The sequence below is a fragment of the Hippocampus comes genome, unplaced genomic scaffold (genome assembly GCF_001891065.2).
Source record: "Hippocampus comes isolate QL1 unplaced genomic scaffold, H_comes_QL1_v1.1 scaffold174, whole genome shotgun sequence".
Classification (NCBI taxonomy): Eukaryota; Metazoa; Chordata; class Actinopteri; order Syngnathiformes; family Syngnathidae; genus Hippocampus; species Hippocampus comes.
This window is the reverse complement of record NW_017805983.1, coordinates 3,711,269-3,717,277: the sequence shown is the minus strand read 5'-3', so window position 1 is coordinate 3,717,277 and position 6,009 is coordinate 3,711,269. Positions and strand designations below refer to the sequence as shown.

Here is a 6,009-nt window from a genome sequence, read left to right as displayed (position 1 = left end):
TCTCGTAGTCGATTTGGAGTAGCCTTGACATCATAGCCTGTGTGGTGAGACATACTTAACTGGTCCACGACCACATTGACGAAAGCCTGGCTTGTCAGAATTTTTGTTTGTCTTGCCACATTGTGTGACCTGTCCAATGTTGTCCTTCGATCGGTTCCCCGGCGTTGACCAATAGGAAGACAGTGACCTCTCAGTTATGACGCGAGACTGGACGTGGCGCACACAATCATAATGTGGTGTGCAACATTGAAAAAGTGACTTGAACAAAAGGGGAAATATTGGAAAGTATATATAGCATTTCAACTTATGCTATGTATAAGTGCAAAGCCTGTGGCTGATTTCCAAATGTGGTGTCCATCCATCCATCCATCCGCGGGCGTGCTGGAGCCTGTCCCAGCTGTCGTCGGGCAGTAGATGGGGTACACTCTTAACTGGTTGCCAGCCAATCGCAGGGCACACATAGACGAACAACCATCCGCGCTCACAATCTCACCTCGGGACATTTTATACTGAAGCAAATGTGGCATCATTCAACGCATTTATTACCTCAAGTTCTTTTTGGAGAATAGACAGTCCATATCACCCCCACCCCCCCCAAACCAGGATCGGCTCCATAATCTCTCTTCTTTTTGTTTGTTTTTGTTTTTTTCCTTTTCTAAACACAGAAGCAATGCACATAATGCCTCCGTTGACAGCACTTTGACAGCTGCTTTTCCCACCTCCGCGACGGACCTGCTCCGAGGGACTGAATCTTGACAGTAGCACGCAACGATTGGGCAAGGTTTGGTCGGTGACGGACTTGTAGTTTGACATCTCGCCCGATCCAAGACACAGAACGATATTTGTCTGGGAGTCTGACAGCGCCACCGTTATGAACGACAAAAAGAGGTTGTGTAGTTTGACGAGGCCATAACTTGCTCTTTACTAGTGAGAGTGTCGGTTAGCTGAAGCATTTGCTTCAAGTATCAATATCTGTGCAAGAGTTCGAGGAACAGCATGCTCCATCCAGAGCCGCAGAGAACGGGAGAGGACGCAGAAGACAAGCTATCTTCTATGTAAAGTTGAATTCAACAGAAAATTATTTTTGTCGCTACAAGCCACGTTGCAGCGCAGCGTAACCGACAACCGGTAAATGATCAAGAATAGAGATAAATAAGGAAACGAGGGGGCTACACGGTAAATGCGCAACTGGAAATGATTCAAAGTTGCCGCACTACTTTTCTTTCTTGGGGATTGGCGTATTGTTACACCCCTAACATGTATAATTCTTCACAAAATTATTAGACCACTTTCAATTTCAGTGAGCTCTCCACTGGTAATCAAGCATGTCATTGTGTGTTATTGTTGTTTGGGTGCCCCCCCCCCCCCCCACAGCATATTTGTACAACAGTCAATTGGGAAAATTCCTGCATAATTCTGCTTGAAATATATTGAATTTAAAAAGCTAACATAGAAATGAACCGCAGAAACATAAACCTGTAACATACATTTGTATAGCACTGTCTATACAGTGTGTGTGCGTATATTTATATAGGACACTCCCTTCTAAGCATTGCAACAGTGAGGCCAATTCCTTTATTTGAGCTGTAGTTTGGGAAACATTTGAGTTTGATATCAAACATTTCAGCTTTTATTCATTTCCATGTACAGTATTTACATGCTGACCACATCACTGTACCTCCACTTCTTGCCCCCTGATGACCTCCGTTGTCATTTTGGTAGCGTGTTTTCTGTTATTTGGCACCATGATGAAGGATCTCCCGATCCACTTGGTTGCATCTTTCTTAAAATTGGCTGGCAAAATGTTTTGGCTGACTTAATTTTGCTGCCGCCATCATGGTGTTCATGAAGTTTAGTGAAGCTTTCCTAGAAGCCATGCAAGCCCAAGGCAATGACGTTCACTCCGATGAGTACTACAGATCACTGATAAAAGTTAGCCTTTGTCTCATCGGTCCATAAGCATTTGCTGTTAACTGCTTTTTAGTGATTTGTTTTAATTTGTTGTTTTTGTTTGCAACTCTCAAAATTATTTCTGACATCAACTGAAGTTTTTTTTTCTTTGGCTGCCCAGTTTCTTCATGTTACATAGTACACCAAAAAGCCGTTTCTTCATAAGAACGTTCCAAATGCATTGAGTATGGCCAAGCTTTATCCAACGGCTGGACTGAGTTCTCTCAGCTTCCTAATTATTTTATTTTATTTTTACCTGGAAACAGTTTTCATGTTGCCATTAATTAGTATAAATTTAATCTTTGACTGAGACTGAGACTAGACAATAGATGTATTTTAATTGCTATCGAACCCAAATGGTTTCAGTCTCCGGCGGGAATAAACTCTATCAATCCTCAAGGAGGGGGATGCATATGAGATTTAATTGCTCAGCCAAGTGTGTGAAGTGGTGCTTTCTGATTTCATCGGCATCATAGTCCGCATTCACACACTGAAAAATTGATGTGTTGAATTTACATTTTATTTCGTCAAGTCGTTGCGAGAAATAAAAATGACTGGATCCAGATATATATATTTTTTAAGCAGGCCCTACATCTACTTCAAACGCGGATCTGGATCCAGATGAATTTGTGTGCAATCACCTGACGAAATAAAATGAAGTAAATTCAACACATCCATTTTTTTTTTCAGAGGAGATGGGAATTGGTGAAAAAATTTTTGCTTTTAACCAATGTGTTGAACATTTGATAGTCACATTTTTATTGCGCAACAATATTCTGGGTCTTAACCCCTCAAACCAAACAAAACTCAGGAAACCTACTGTCATCTCAAGCTCTCTTACCAAAATGTACTCAAAGTATGTCTGAACAGATCATACAAATTACACAATTAAATTTCACAACTCCAGGGTTAATAAATCCCAAAACACCTTGCCGTTCATCCATCTGTAGGTAGTCGGCCCCATGCCCAGACAGCAGGTGGCACAAGGTGCCGTAACTTGTAAGGCCAAGCTGACAAGGATGGCCAGTCAAGGAAAAGCTCTGTTGTTTGTTTTTTCTGCAAGGTAAATCCTCCCAAAAAAATTGGGTTTGGAAAGTTTTCACCTCCAAAAAGATAGTCGACTCACTGACCTCAAAGAGCATTTGCATGTGGACTAAATGTCAAGGCACATATGAAAATGTAGTTTTTTTTTTTTTTTTTTTTGTTTTTTTCCCCAAATACAGTATCTGTGTTTGTGTAGACCTGTCCAAGGTGGGTTGCAAAGCAGTGGCAGGGCAGGAGGGGTCCTGGCAAGCTACACAAAAGGTGACAATGAATGTACAGCACTTGAGATGTTGTGGATTGATCAAATATTATACTGACAATTTTTTTCCTTTTTTGTCTATCACATTTTAAAGTCCCTGTAAAGTGAAAAGAGATATCCTACATTTGACACACCACAGAGAATAGCTTTAACAACTTGCCAAATTTGAGTAATTTAAAAAAATGGCCATATATATTCAATGAAGCTTCAAAACTGAAAATTCAAGCTGTTGCCTCCGTTTTCGGAATGTTGTGAGTCCGACTTGCTCAATTGTCAATCGGATACCACTGCTAAAAACAACAAACAAACCCCCCCCCTTCTCCCAAAACTGCTACAAGTGTTTTTCTTACCTACACATCGTATGTGTTTAAGCCCTGAAAATATTTCCACTGAAAGCCTCCGGTGGCTAGAATACGTCACACGGGATTGTCGTGAGGTTACTGCGCCCTGACGAGAGCTAGCTTGCGAGCTAACGGGTGCTCCTCTCAGACAGTGCACGGGAAGCACCGTTGTCTGTGGCCTCACCTCCTTACTTGTTGGAAATTAAATACGACATTGAGCTGTTGTGTAAAATTGTGGCATCTAAAAAAGTTACATTTTTGAGGTGTAGGTATAGTTAGCTATAGCTAACTACACGATGTAGCAATAGAAATGGGACTTGGAGTATTTTAAAAAGTAACTCATAATTGCACCATTGATGCAAAAGAAGGCCCCCTTTTTTTAATAGTGGGGTGATGCTCGGGGGACCCTGAGGTGTGTCACCCGGCGCTGTTTTAGCCACAATGTCACTCCCCCAAAATTCTGGAAAACTGAAACTGTTCAAAATTTTTTAGGGTACTGTAGATATCCGCAAGCGGCTCGGAGTAAAAAAACAGTTCTCAGTATGTTTTCAGTAATTATCATCAAACACGTGTAATGGATTATACATTGTATAATGTAGTAAACAAATTCCAGTGTACACTTTACAGGGTCTTTAATTTCTTAAAATTGTAAACCGTGTATCCCATTTGTGTTGTTTACATATTTTATATGTAAAAGTTGAGTAGGATTTATTTGCCCAAACCACTCGGAGGACGTTACAAATGGATGATCAAAAAAATAATCATAAAATCAAAGTAGATGTGACATCTAGATTACATGACATGAAAGTAAAGAGTGGAGCTTTTTTTTTTTTTTTTTATGTCCATTATGTGTTGTATATTTTGGGAGAAATTGTCATCTTGCTGCACTGTCGATGTCTTCAATCGTTCCATTGCCATCAGTTATTGCGTTTTATTTCAACCTCTGTTGTTAAATATATACATTAAAAAAATTATCCAAGGAAATTTGGTAAATGAGCAATGCCACATCGTATTACGGTATGCGCTAGATTTGATGGCCAGGAAAGACAATGAGGGGCAGTGCCGTGATCCATAAGAGCGGAATAAAGAAACAAAATCCCCAAATTCTTCTACTAGGGGAATGGTTAAAACAAACAAACAAAAAAAACAGCCAACTTTCTTTCTACCTCAATGCTATGGAAACCCTCATGGTGTTTACGTTACACAGTGATTCTTTTGAAATGTGAGGGCTAGCAGATTTAGGATAAAATGCATTGAGAAGTAAAAAAAAAAAAAAAAAAAGTGATGATAAATGGTATGAATAGTACCACCATGTCATTTGGTGCAGTCTTCCTCAGATGACTGTACTTTTAACTTCTCATCCGAGTAGCCAATTTGCATTCAACTGATGATTGCACAGAGACATACTGGTACATACAGTTGTATGTATAATCAACCCAATCATTTGTGGGCTACTTTGATGAATGTGTAAATACCTGAGCACCTTTTGACCATTTTTTTTTTTGGTTCACTTTTTTGTTTTTGAGTGTGTTGAATTTTCTGGTATTTTCACAACACACTTGCTTAACTTTTAACCAGTGTGTGTCGTGTTTGTTGCACTGTAAATACATGCAAATCCAAAGGTGCACTTATGAGTTTTCTCATACTGCCCTTCTTGTTGCCACTCAATGTATTTTAATATAATCAAAGGCAGCAAATGTCATTAAAAGACAGCTGATCTTGCGAGTTAATCTTGTATGCTGTTGTACAGTATTTTATTGCCTTGTCATCCACGTCATTCAAAATCTTAGACTAAAATCCAGTTGAAGAGCTGTGTTTGTATCCATACAGTACATGATATCTCAACATGGGTATCTATGGTTTTGAGGAGGTTGTCATTTTTAGCAAAAATGATCGGCAGCTGTAAAGACTTAATTTTTATGCAGAGATGCATACTGCAGTTTTACCGAACCAAAGCCTTCAAGTGTAAACAATGCGAAATGTGTGTAATCCCAATCACTTGTAATAAACACATTTGCCAAGCACAGTGTACTTTCAGTATGCTTTCATCCGAGAAATGCAACTCCACATTACGAGTGATGTAGCATTACCTACGCTGTACCGTATATCTTTTGGTCGGGCGTGGCACATCACTATTTCTCCCATGTAGCTAGAAGTCAGGAGGTTAAAATAACAAATGACAATTTTTGGAATACTATCAAAAAAAAAAAAAAACGCCTGTCCCTTGTAAAAACCAAATTTGCGTTGTAGTTTGCATTGAATGTCATTCGATTTTAGGTGCCGAATGTGATTGTCTTTCACCACATAGCCAGTAGCTTTTTGTTGAAGGTAAGAAAAACAATTGATAAATTTAAAAAAATATATATACAAATACCAAAATGGACGCTGGGGGTGTAATGTTTAAGATAGCTCTGT

The 6,009-nt window shown here is 39.4% G+C and overlaps 1 long non-coding RNA gene across 1 annotated transcript; it reads left to right on the top strand.

The window, feature by feature from the left end:
• Positions 1-1,897: 1,897 nt before the first annotated feature.
• LOC109528262 (uncharacterized) lies at positions 1,898-5,616 on the top strand. Its single transcript, XR_002170666.1, has 2 exons — positions 1,898-3,357; positions 3,758-5,616. It is a non-coding gene; the product is annotated as an uncharacterized LOC109528262 (long non-coding RNA).
• Positions 5,617-6,009: the final 393 nt, after the last annotated feature.